This window comes from Neovison vison, chromosome 6 (genome assembly GCF_020171115.1).
Source record: "Neovison vison isolate M4711 chromosome 6, ASM_NN_V1, whole genome shotgun sequence".
In the NCBI taxonomy this organism is placed as follows: domain Eukaryota; kingdom Metazoa; phylum Chordata; class Mammalia; order Carnivora; family Mustelidae; genus Neogale; species Neogale vison.
Window position 1 is genome coordinate 54,096,851 of NC_058096.1, and position 12,891 is coordinate 54,109,741.

The following is a 12,891-nucleotide window of genomic DNA, read 5'->3' on the forward strand; positions in this document are numbered from 1 at the left end:
TTCTTCCTTCTTCACTGAAATTACTTTAATGATTACTACTACTTCCTTATTCTCTAATCCAATGGAAACATATCTGTTCTCATTTGAATTTCTGTCACAGGCAACAGAGTTGATAAAGTTCTCCGTCTTTAGGCTTTGAGACTTTATATCCTTCTAACTTTTCTTTGTGACCCTTTGGCTTTTTATTGTATAAAATACCCTTACACAAAATATTGTGGTGTCCAGGGATTGGTTTTGAACCCTGTTCTCTTGTCTATTTTCTTCTGAATAATTATATTTCCATGGATTTAAATAGCACTGTATACTCTGACTCCAAAATTTATATCTCTGTTTTGTTCCCCTCAGCATCGTACTCATACATTCATTCATCTACTTGACCTTTTCACTGTGATTTATAATAGGCATTGTTGGCTTTTCCTTATCTTCAAGACTTACTGTAAATGTTAACTTCTTATGAAAGTCATTCTGTATAAAATTATATCTCATTACAGTACTTTATTTACTAAAAGGTGCTTATCCCAGTTTGAAATAAGCTTATTTATTTATTCTTTCTTTTATTTACTTATGGTTCTATTTCCTTAAAAAATGTAGTCTCCTTGACGGCAAGGTTTTTGTCAATCATGTTTGCCTCTGTATCTTCAGCACCTAGAATGGTACTTATCACATGGACGGAATCAGAATACTTGTTCAAAGACACCTAGAAAACACATTCATGAGTTAAATTCTAATATACATCAATACTAGTATTTATCAAGTCAGCAATTCTAGTGAGAATTCTATTGATTTATTAAGCTGGAATAGTTATAGTAGATTTAAAAATAGCCCAAGTTTACAACATACCTGTAAGCATAACACAGCATTTATTAGTATATGCCACTGGCTTCAAGCTCCTGTCTTTCCACATCTGATGTGGTAGCATGGGTTACTTTTAGGCATAAGTATAAATGATGTTCACAATGTTTCTTGATATTTATTTAGGCCACCTCATTTTGATTAGGTAATTATATTTTGTAAGTTTTTAGACTTTATTTTTATAGTGAAAGTAATTATTTTTCATTTCTACGCTGCAAACTAGGAGTTTGGGTGCGATTAGATTGGATAACCACCAGTCAAGGTGGCTGAAGTAGAAATTGCCTTCTGCAAAGACTTTTAAAGAGACTATATATGAAGACTGCATGACAAAAAAATTAATCAGGATTTGATGGCAAATTCCTTTCTATTTGAATACATAGGATGACAAAGATTATGAACTAAGCAAATGTTACTAAACATATTCCCACAAAAAAATATGACTTGCAGTATGTAGATATATACTTTTCTCTTTAAAGTCCTGGCTTTAAGTTACAAATTTAAGACTATACAATGCCACCAAGATTCTAAAACATACTTTTCTGTTAAAATGTTTGCCCTATTTAGCTTTATAAACTATATGTTCCTAAATTGATGACCTAGCTATTATTGAAGATTCTGAAGAAAATTAAGCATAATCTAAGCAAATGTACTAAATAAGAAATAACGACCAATCCTTCTGTGTGGGCCAGATTGCAGACTTTGAGGGTTTTTTTTTTTTTTTTTTTTTTTGGTTTAGCTCTTTGGTTTTTGTTTTTTCATTCATCAGCAGCCTTTTTGGCATCCTACAGACAAACTGTCTGGTAGATAATTGCAACCTAAAATTTGTGTGGTTTTTACTTCCCAAAAGAAGATGAAGGCATGTCTGAAAATATGGAATGCAGAAACTATCAATTGTTTGCTAGTTATTTCAAATTCCATATTTTTCATTTCTATAAATTCTGATTGCATGAATAGAGTCTTTAACATTCTATAAAATTAACCCATATTTCCAAATTTGTATTGGTCCATGGAAATCTGAAAGACTATAAACTTTGCAGGCAATTAACCTCGAAACATTCACAACTCACTGAACATTTGTACGAGGGGGATGGCCTTAAGACTTGAAAGAAGAAAGTTTGGGACATAAATGGAATAGAATATAATCCAGCTTAATTTTTTTTGTATCTATACATGAACAACAAAATTCTTATTTAATTGATCTCTCCATTCACTTGATCAAAAAGCATGAAACTGTAGTACCTTGTATCAAATCTCATTCTATGATTCCATTATTCATTTGGATCATGGGGCATTAAGTATGGTTTCTGTATATAGTAGAATGGTTTCTGAGATGGATGTATCAAGTAAAATATTGAGGAAATACAGATTTACCACATATCTAACCTTGTAATCTGACCTCTCTTCATCTTTATAGCATTACTTTTGCCATTCTCTGTTTTCTACTCAATGCCATACCTTTATTGAGATAATTTTTGTACCTGAGCAATGTTCTTTATACATTCTCTGACATTTTACAGCATATTATCTCTGCCTGACTCATCCCACTCTCAATACACCCCCAACATTCCCCACAATGCACTCTTTCCTGGTTTAGTTACCACTGCTTTTCAACTCAAGTGTTACTTCCTTCTCTGTCCCATTCAATGCCCAGTCTGGGTCAGGTGTCCCTCAAGATGTGTAAGCCTGGTATGTAAGCTTGATGATTCACAGACCTGTACCCCTGGGGCAAATAATACATTATATGTTAATTAAAAAGGGGAGGTGAATCATGAGAGACTATGGACTCTGAAAAACAATCTGAGGGGTTTGAAGTGGCGGGGGGTTGGGAGGTTGGGGTACCATGTGGTGGGTATTATAGAGGGCACGGATTGCATGGAGCACTGGGTGTGGTGAAAAAATAATGATACTGTTATGCTGAAAATAAATAAATTTAAAAAAAAAGATAATACCTGGACACATCTCTTTCATTGCACTAAGCACATATTATTTTACTATTATAGTTATTGTTTCTTAGGACCAGAAGGCAGAGAATGTGTTTATACATTTTTACCCTGAGCTCCAAACTGTTATGTAACTGTGTAATGTATGATGATAAGTACACAACAAGTGATTACTTAATGAATTAGCTCAAATGCGTAAGTGATAGCCCAAGCAGTGTCGAGACAAAGGACAGGAATAGTCAATTCACCCAAGAGGAAATAAAATTAATTAAGCATACCTTGTACTTGTTTACCATGCAAACTGAAGAAGTGAAAATTAAAACAAACTGTGTTCAGTCACCTATTTAGAGATAAACTATATTAATGTCATTATTCAATGATAGTAATTATGAGATAAAATGGGATAGTCATAGATTACTAGTAGGAATGTAAATGAGAATTATTTTTGTAAAAATTATAGTAATGAATGCTGACAACCATTAGAGTGTTAAAGGCCATTTGACCCACTGGGAATCTATCATCAACAAAGGAACCAGAAGAAGGAAAACTTTTATCTCCAACTCATATCCATAAATTCCAGACACATCTACCCAGCTGTCAATTAAACTGCTCTACTAGGGCATTTGGCAGGCACTCAAACTCAACATGTTTGAAATTAAACCCATTGCTGCCTGGAAACTTGGCTCCCAGTTATGAGCTAGAGAATATTCTTTTTTAGTTAACAGAACTACCACTCACTGAATTGTTGATATGAGAAATCTGGGAAATATCTTTTAATCCCTCCTGTCTATTTCACTTGGTTCTTCCAATTAAACAAAAAGCACTTCTCCACTTTACCAACTCCAATTCCTTCTTTCCATCACCTCTCCTACTATCTCACTCTGGGGGTCTAACAAGCCTACCTTGAATTGCTTCTCTTGAATCCGCTTTTAGTCAATCAGTTTTGCACGGCACAAACCAATCCTTCTAAAATACAAATCTTGTAATGTTACTGTCCTGCATAAATCTTTCCACTGTTTTCTTTCTTTTTTTTAAAGATTTAATTATTTATTTGACAGAGAGATCACAAGTAGGGGAGCAGCAGGCAGAGAGAGAAGGGGAAGCAGGCTCCCTGCTGAGCAGAGGGCCTGATGTGGGACTTGATCCCAGGACCCTGAGATAATGATCTGAGCCAAAGGCAGAGGCTTAACCTACTGAGCCACTCAGGCGCCCCTCCACTGGTTTTGTACTGTTATTGCTCATTGCTCCTTAATTTGGTTTAAGAGGCCAACTGTTGTATACTACAGGGGTCTCTTTTACCCTAGAGAATTCAGGTTCTCTAGTTCTGGGACCTTGCTCTTGCTTTACCTCCTCTGCTTGGAAGGGATTTCCCATTCCCTTTCTCTTCACCTGAAAGCTTCCTACTCATCCATTAGATTTAGGCTTAGCTGTTATATACTCTGAAAAACCTTAGCAGACAATATTCCTATCACCGTGTATTTTTCTTCTGACAACCTTTGTGACAATAAACAAGTTTGTTAATTAATAGTAAACTAACTCCTGGCCTACTGGACTCCAGGAAGGCTGACCTTATTTCTATCTTGCTTGCCATCTTATCCTTAATGCCTTGTAGTCTAAGACATAGGAAATATTTACATAATAAATTAATAACACAGTCATCAAAAAATTAGTTTTAAAAAAGAGGGATCAGACTAAGAACAACAGAAACAATTACACCCAATGCTGGAAATGATACAGATAAATGGACAATCTTATATTTTTGGTGGAAATGTGAATCCCTACAAATTTTCAGACTAAGTAGCACATGTATCTAAAATTTTTATTTTATTTATTTTTTTCTTCCACATTTTTATTTAAATTTCAGTTGGTTAACATTCAATATAATATTACTTTCAGGTGTAGAATTTAGTGATTCATCATTTCTATATAACACCCAGTGCTCAACACATAAGCATACTCCTTAATCCCCATCACTTATTTAACCTATCTCCCCACTTACCTCCTCTTTGGTAACCATCAATTTTTTCTTTATAGCTAAGAGTCTGTTTCTTGGTTCCCCCCCTTTTTTTGTTTTTGTTTTTGTTTTGTTTTGTTTTAATCTTACCATTCACAACTATGTAGATGGAGCTAGAGACTATTATGCTAAGCAAAATAAGCCAGCCAAATACTATATGATTTCACTCATATGTGGAATTTAAGAAACAAAACAAATGAAATAGGGTGTGCTAAAATTGTTTTAAAAGTCTTCATCTTCCTTGGAGCGATAATCTTAGTTTTGGAAATCTACCTGTAAATATAAAAGTTTTTGTATATAAGAAACTATATACAAAGAAAACATTGTTTGTAGCCAACAAAACTAAAACTAATAACAGATGAAAATATTAACTCTTAAAACATATGTATGTTTATCATTAAAAGAAATATTGAATAATATTGTACAAATAAGTAGCATTATACAGCTATCATAAACAAGAAGATACAGCTACACTATTGAATTGGGGTGATATTTCAAGATACATTGCCAAGTGAATAAAGCAAGTTTATATGAAAAAAATTAACAGGAAAAAATGTTTGTGTATACATACATATACCATAAAAATGTATAGAAAATTAAAAAAAAAGACTGTTAGCATTCATTAACATAAATGGTAGGATTTGACAGTCATAGAGAAAGAATATTAAATTTCCCCTTAAAATTTTTATCAGTTGACTTACTACAATAATCTAATGGAAGAGGGAAATGTGCATTTGAATAAGATAAAAGATACTGAGAAAATGAAAATAAATGGTGATTATTCTATTTTATAAGCATCTTGAAATGTTATACAATATCTATTTTAAAAGTTGGAAATGATGTCTTCCCTCTCTGTTTGTTAGTCAAAAGTGAATCCTTACATTTCTTTTGGTCATTTGTTTATAAAAATTTTATTTCCATATTGTTCCATCTTTTTATCTAACCCAAATCTCCATCTTCCTAAATCCTTCCCTTGACTCTCTAAAACTCCCCTGCGTTGGCTTGACCACTTGGTTCCTGAGCATACTTTCTTCCCTAGAAACTCCTTTCATTGTAGAAATTTATTCTCTCACATGTCTTATGTGGGCCAGAATGGGGCCCATGGTTTTCCTCACTGCTGCTTCTACAGTTTACTTCTTTTTGTTGTAAAAGAAGCAATAAAAAAGGAAAGGAAGAAAAAAGAGTGAGAAGGAAAAAAAGAACGAGAAAAAAGGAAAAAAAGAAAAAGAAAGAAAACAAGACAAACATACCATTGATAAGCCAGTGACTCTAGTCCTAACCACACTTTGACTCCAAACATGAACATCCGGTTACCTACCTCTTTATCACTTGTCTAATGCTCGGGCATATCTCAGACTGCAATACTGGTCTCATCCCAACCTCCTTTTACTCCAGTCTACTTCTATCAGTAAATGGCACTTGCATCTATGCAGTTATTTATATAAAAATGTGGGAATCATCATTTATAACTTCCTCTCTCATCCTTCATATCTAATTAGATACCACTCCCAAAATATATCGCACATCCAATCTGTTATAATAATCTCTTTGATTATATTCTGCATTCATTGTCTATTACAGAATTTTACATATGCTATCTTTGCGACATGACATTGTACTTCCCACTAGAATAGCTAGACTACATTTCCCTATCCAATGTTTTGCTTGGTCATGTGATTTGCTTTAGCTAAAGGAATGCATGCATACATAATGTATGCCCCATCTAACAGGGGCTTTAATGTACTTATGTAATTTGGATTAGACTTTTCCACTTCTGCCCATTTGCCTTGAAAAGAAGGTTTCTGGGAAAGCTGGTGGTCCCAGGAAAAAGGGTAGATACATGGAACAGATCTGTTTCCAATGCTCAAGGTAAGCCACTGAGTCCTCAGGGCACCTGCAGACCCATGAGTGGTAAAAATAAACGCTTGTGATTTTTGAGGTTGTCATTGCACATTACAGCAGGAAAATATTCATCTAATACTCTATCCTAGTCCAATATTCTGTCTCTCATACGAATTAATATTGCAATAGTCACTTACCTGGTATTCAAACAGTTTTCTGCAGTGATTCACCACAAATCAGCCAAATTCAATTATTGCACAACCCTTCTTAGAACTACTTAATTGTTTTGTTTTTGTTTTAAATTGCACTAGAATATAATCTAACTTCATATGGTCCTGATGATCTACTAACAGAAATACACTTCAGATTCCCTGTGGAAGTGCTAGTTATTTTTAGAAAAAAAAATGTGTTTCTTTTCACTCACTAAATTTCAACCATAGGAAAAATGTTCATGTCTGTTTGGTTCCTTAATTATTTCCTTAATTATGTGGAAATTTTCCATGTTGGGTCTCTTGTTAAATCTGAAGCAAATACCTCGATCTTTGTCTCCTGTCCTGCATAGTCTGGCTTATGCTTAATTAATTACCAGAATTTAGCTCTAGTTCCACCTCAAATATTAATTTTATCCTAATCAGCTTGTTTTTCTTCATATCACTTGCCAATATTTGCAATTACACATGAATGTTTATTTATATAATGTCTGCTTTATTTTTTTCTTCTAAAAGATTGGAAGCTTTAAGGGGCTAGAACTTTCCTTTTGTTTATCCATCCATGTACCTAGCAAATCAATTTGTGTCTGAGTTCTTGAGAGTGTATTGTTCCTGTCACAGTCTTGACTGTATTTTGTTCTTGTTGAGTTTCATTGTATCTGATAGTGATTAAGGATGGTATTCATTTAAATATTATCAGAAAGATGAACTTGAATGACTTTATTTCTCTGGTGGTTAGACCAAGAAATGGGAATGGCTGACTAAATATCTAAAGGGGAGAAAAAAACATCAAGTTATTTTAACACATATCTTGAGAATATAAAGATAATAGTGATCATTTAATACATCCAAGAAAAGAAAAAATCTGGAGTATGAGAATCTGCATTGTATGATTCTGTGACAGCCTATCCTTGAAGTGATGATCTTCAGTCACACACAGTCTAGAGAAGATAGCAATGGAAATGCACCCATAACAGTTTATTTAAAAGTTTATCTGGAAGTTTTTCAAGATTAAAGAAAATCAGCAGAGGAAATATTCAGACTTTATTATTAGGTGCCTGATAGTTCTTATGGTTTGTAAACATTATCAATCTACTTGTGCATGTTGTGGTTCAAATCCAGCCAATCTTACCTAAAAATGGTTACTCTCTCACTATTATCTGATCACAGCTTGAAGGGATGCTACTCAATTTATTTCTAGACTGCGGGTAACTACACTGCAAAATTCTCTCTCAAGAGAACAAAGCATTGCAGATGTACGACCATGAGGATGTTACCAAATGTCTGTACTTTCACATAGATGCCCAAATATAGTCGAAAACACTGAATTAGGAACTAGAAAAAATTTGATTCTCTTATCACCTTTTTTCTCTGCCACTTTCACATGACAAATGAAGTCCTTTTATCTAAGACACAAATTTCTTTAAAAAAAAAAAGAAAAGGAGAGGAGAGGAGAGGATGAAAAAGAGAAAAGAATAAAGAAAAAAAGGAAAGAGATAAAGAAGGAAGGAAGGAAGGAGGGATGGAAGGAAGGAAAGAAATCTTTTTTTACTTATTCTTTTTTATTTATTAAAAAAGTCAAATAAATGAGATAGCAGATATTAAAGTATTTTGTAAAATTTTAAGACCAGAATTATAATAGAGTGCAAAATTATATGCTTAATTATTCGTTACTCATCTGTCTGGGCCAGGGTGCTACCCAGACATTTAACAGAGTTGAAACAATTAAAAATATATGTACTTTGGGAATCAATATTTTCTGAACTTGCATGACTCTAACATGGTAGATTGGAATTTGGGCCATTTTAATAAGAAATTTCTGGTCAATTACTACTGTTTTGTGTGCATTTTAAAAATTAAGACATTCACATATTTAAAAAAAAACTATATGAAAAGATACTTTTTTAAATTCCTTTTAATGATCCTTTTTTAAATTTATTTTTTATTTATTTTCAGCATAACAGTATTCATTATTTTTGCACCACACCCAGTGCTCCATGCAATCCGTGCCCTCTGTAATACCCACCACCTGGTACCCCGACCGCCCACCCCCTGCCCCTTGAAAACCCTCAGATTGTTTTTCAGAGTCCATAGTCTCTCATGGTTCACCTCCCTTCCAATTTCCCCCAACTCCCTTTTCCTCTCTATCTCCCCATGTCCTCCATGCTATTTGTTATGCTCCACAAATAAGTGAAACCATATGATAATTGACTCTCTCTGCTTGACTGATTTCACTCAGCATAATCTCTTTCAGTCCCGTCCATGTTGCTACAAAAGTTCAGTATTCGTCCTTTCTGATGGAGGCATAATATTCCATAGTGTATATGGACCACATCTTCCTTATCCATTCGTCCGTTGAAGGGCATCTTGGTTCTTTCCACAGTTTGGCGACTGTGGCCATTGTTGCTATAAACATTGGGGTACAGATGGCCCTTCTTTTCACTACATCTGTATCTTTGGGGTAAATACCATTAGTGCAATTGCAGGGTCATAGGGAAGTTCTATTTTTAATTTCTTGAGGAATCTCCACACTGTTCTCCAAAGAGGCTGCACCAACTTGCATTCCCACCAACAGTGGAAGAGGGTTCCCCTTTCTCCACATCCCCTCCACACATGTTGTTTCCCGTCTTGTTAATTTTGGCCATTCTAGCTGGTATAAGGTGATATCTCAATGTGGTTTTAATTTGAATCTCCCTGAGGGCTAGTGAGGATGAACATTTTTTCATGTGTCTGATAGCCATTTGTGTGCCTTCATTAGCGAAGTCTCTGTTCATATCTTCTGCCCATTTTTTGATATGATTGTCTGTTTTGTGTGTGTTGAGTTTGAGGAGTTCTTTATAGATCCTGGATATCAACCTTTTTTCTGTACTGTCATTTGCAAATATCTTCTCCCATTCCATGGGTTGCCTCTCTGTTTTGTTGACTGTTTCCTTTGTTATGCAGAAGCTTTTGATTTTGATGAAGTCCCAAAAGTTCATTTTCGCTTTTGTTTCCTTTGTCTTTGGAAACAAATCTTGAAAGAAGTTGCTGTGGCAGATATCGAAGAGATTACTGCCTATGTTCTCCTCTAGGATTCTGATGGATTCCTGTCTCACATTGAGGTCTTTTGTCCATTTTGAGTTTATCTTTGTGTACGGTGTAAGAGAATGGTCGAGTTTCATTCTTCTACATATAGCTGCCCAGTTTTCCCAGCACCATTTATTGAAGAGACTGGCTTTTCTCCACTGTATATTTTTCCCTGTTTTGTTGAAGATTATTTGACCATAGAGTAGAGGGTCTATCTGGGCTCTCTACTCTGTTCCACTGGTCTATGTGTCTGTTTTTATGCTAGTACCATGCTGTCTTGGTGATCACAGCTTTGTAGTAAAGCTTGAAATCAGGTAACGTGATGTCCCCCGTTTTATTTTTGTTTTTCAACATTTCCTTGGCAATTCGGGGTCTCTTCTGATTCCATACAAATTTTAGGATTATTTGCTCCAGCTCTTTGAAGAATACCAGTGGAATTTTGATTGGAATGGCATTAAAAGGATAGATTGCTCTAGACAGTATAGACATTTTAACAATATTTATTCTTCCAATTCAAGAGCATGGAATGGTCTTCCATCTTTTTGTGTCTTCTTCAATTTCTTTCATGAGTGTTCTGTAGTTCCTTGAGTATAGATCCTTTACCTCTTTGGTTAGATTTATTCCCAGGTATCTTATGGTTCTTGGTGCTATAGTAAATGGAACTGATTCTCTAATTTCCCTTTCTGTATTTTCATTGTTAGTGTATAAGAAAGCCACTGATTTCTGTATATTGACTTTGTATCCTGCCACGTTGCTGAATTGTTGTATGAGTTCTAGTAGTTTGGGGGTGGAGTCTTTTGGGTTTTCCATATAAAGAATCGTGTCATCTGCAAAGAGAGATGAAAAGATACATTTTTAAGAAGCCTTGTTCCTGCCTCGGGGAACATCTATCCTTTTCTCCTTCACCATTTTCCCCATAGGTAACCTCCTTTATCAGTTTCTGTTATGAATTCCTACCCTTTCTTTATGTAAACACAAACTAATTGGAATATATTCTGCAAAGTTAGCAATACACACTAAACTTACTCTGTTTTTTTAAAAAAGTTTTTTTTTAATTTTTTTTATTGTGTTATGTTAGTCACCATATTGTAGTCATGTAGCACTTCATTAGTTTTTGATGTAGTGTTCCATGATTCATTGCTTGTGTATAACACCCCATGCTCCATGCAATATGTACCCTCCTTAATTCCCATGACCAGGCAAAAAAGGATTTAATTAGACTTTATTTTTAGAGCAGTTTTTGATTTCTAAAAAAAATCATGAAGATAATAGAAAGTTCCCATATATTCCTATTATTAATATCTAATATTAGTACATTTGTTACGGTTAATGAGCCAATAATGATATATTCTGACTAACTAAAATCCATATACTTTTAAGATTGCTTAGTTTTTATTTAGTATTCTTTTCTGTTTCAGGATCCCATCCAGGACACCACATTATATTTAGTTGTCATGTCTCCTTGGGCTCCTCTTGGCTGTGACAATTTCTCTTACTTTCCTTGCTTTTGAGGACTTTGACAGTTCTGAGGAGTACTAGTATTTTGAAGGATTTCCCTCATTTTGAGTTTATCTAAAATGTTTCATGAGATTAGACTGGAGTTGTGAGTCTTGGGGAAGAAAACCTCAGAGGGACGCTGCTATTTTCATTAAATCATACCAAGGATACATGCTATCAACATGACCTATCACCAATGATGGTAAGCTTTTTAATGTGGCTGTGGCCAAGCCTGTTTTGTTTCTACACTGTTAAGTTACTCTTTTCCCTCCCCCTTCCATATCATGTGTAATTTTTGCAACATGAAATAATGGCAACAGTGTATGTCCACCCATACTCTGAAGTATTAGATCTTGGATCTAATTAGATTATTGGATCTTATACCTTTGCATTACAATATTTTGGCCCTAGATTCTACATTGTCTGAGAGCAAGAGCACTATCTGTGATTTTCAGTAGTTTGTATTTCCCTGACTTACCCAATCCATATTTTATGTTAACCATTCTGAATCTATTTCTCTTAGATATATCACTTTTCTATAGCAAAGCATTGTAACTCACAGTAAAAATCTTTTGTTTTTAATAGTTAAGCCCATTTATACTTATTTTTAAAAAGACATATAGCAGTATTTCAGATTTTACCTTATAATATATAATCAATAGCATACAAAACAACATATAATGTATAACATATGAACATTATGTAATTTACATAATGTGAATACATATATAAACATGTATAAATTACATATATATGTGTGTGCGTATGTATGGTCTGTCTGTATAACATTTTCTTTGCCTCTTTTTGTAGTTCTAAAATTTTAGAAGTCTTGTATTTTTGTTTTAGTAGTTAACTTTACACTTATACTTTAATACAACATCATTAATACAAGACCTTCTTCTTTTATTTTATTTTTTTTAAGATTTTATTTATTTATTTGACAGAGAGAGAAAGAGCACAAGCAGGCAGAGGGAGGGGGAGAAGCAGGCTCCCTGACAAGTAAGGAGCCCGACGTGGGACTCCATCCCAGGACCTTGGGATCATGACCTGAGCCAAGGGCAGCAGCTTAACCAGCTGAGCCTTCCAGGTATCCCAAGACCTTCCTCTTTTAGATCATATCTGTTAACTCTTACATATTGTTAACAGTTGTTCTTCTAACTGATTACTTTTTTCTCCTAAGTGTGCTAAAAATCTCACTCCTTGAATAGTAATGTAAACGATATTCTTCGACCCTCATCCTCACAGATGAGGAATCACTGAGCTTATTCCACTCCTATTATTACTGCTCCTCCTTTCTCCCAATTTTTACTATTCTTTATTCCATTTCTATGCTAGACAGCATTTAACATTTACATTCTAATTTTTTTAATCCATATCACTTTTGGGGGGTTTACATTTGTAATTAAATATATTCAATGTTTACTGCCAGTTATTTTTCTAAAATACCCTTGATTTGCTAGAGAACTAGTAT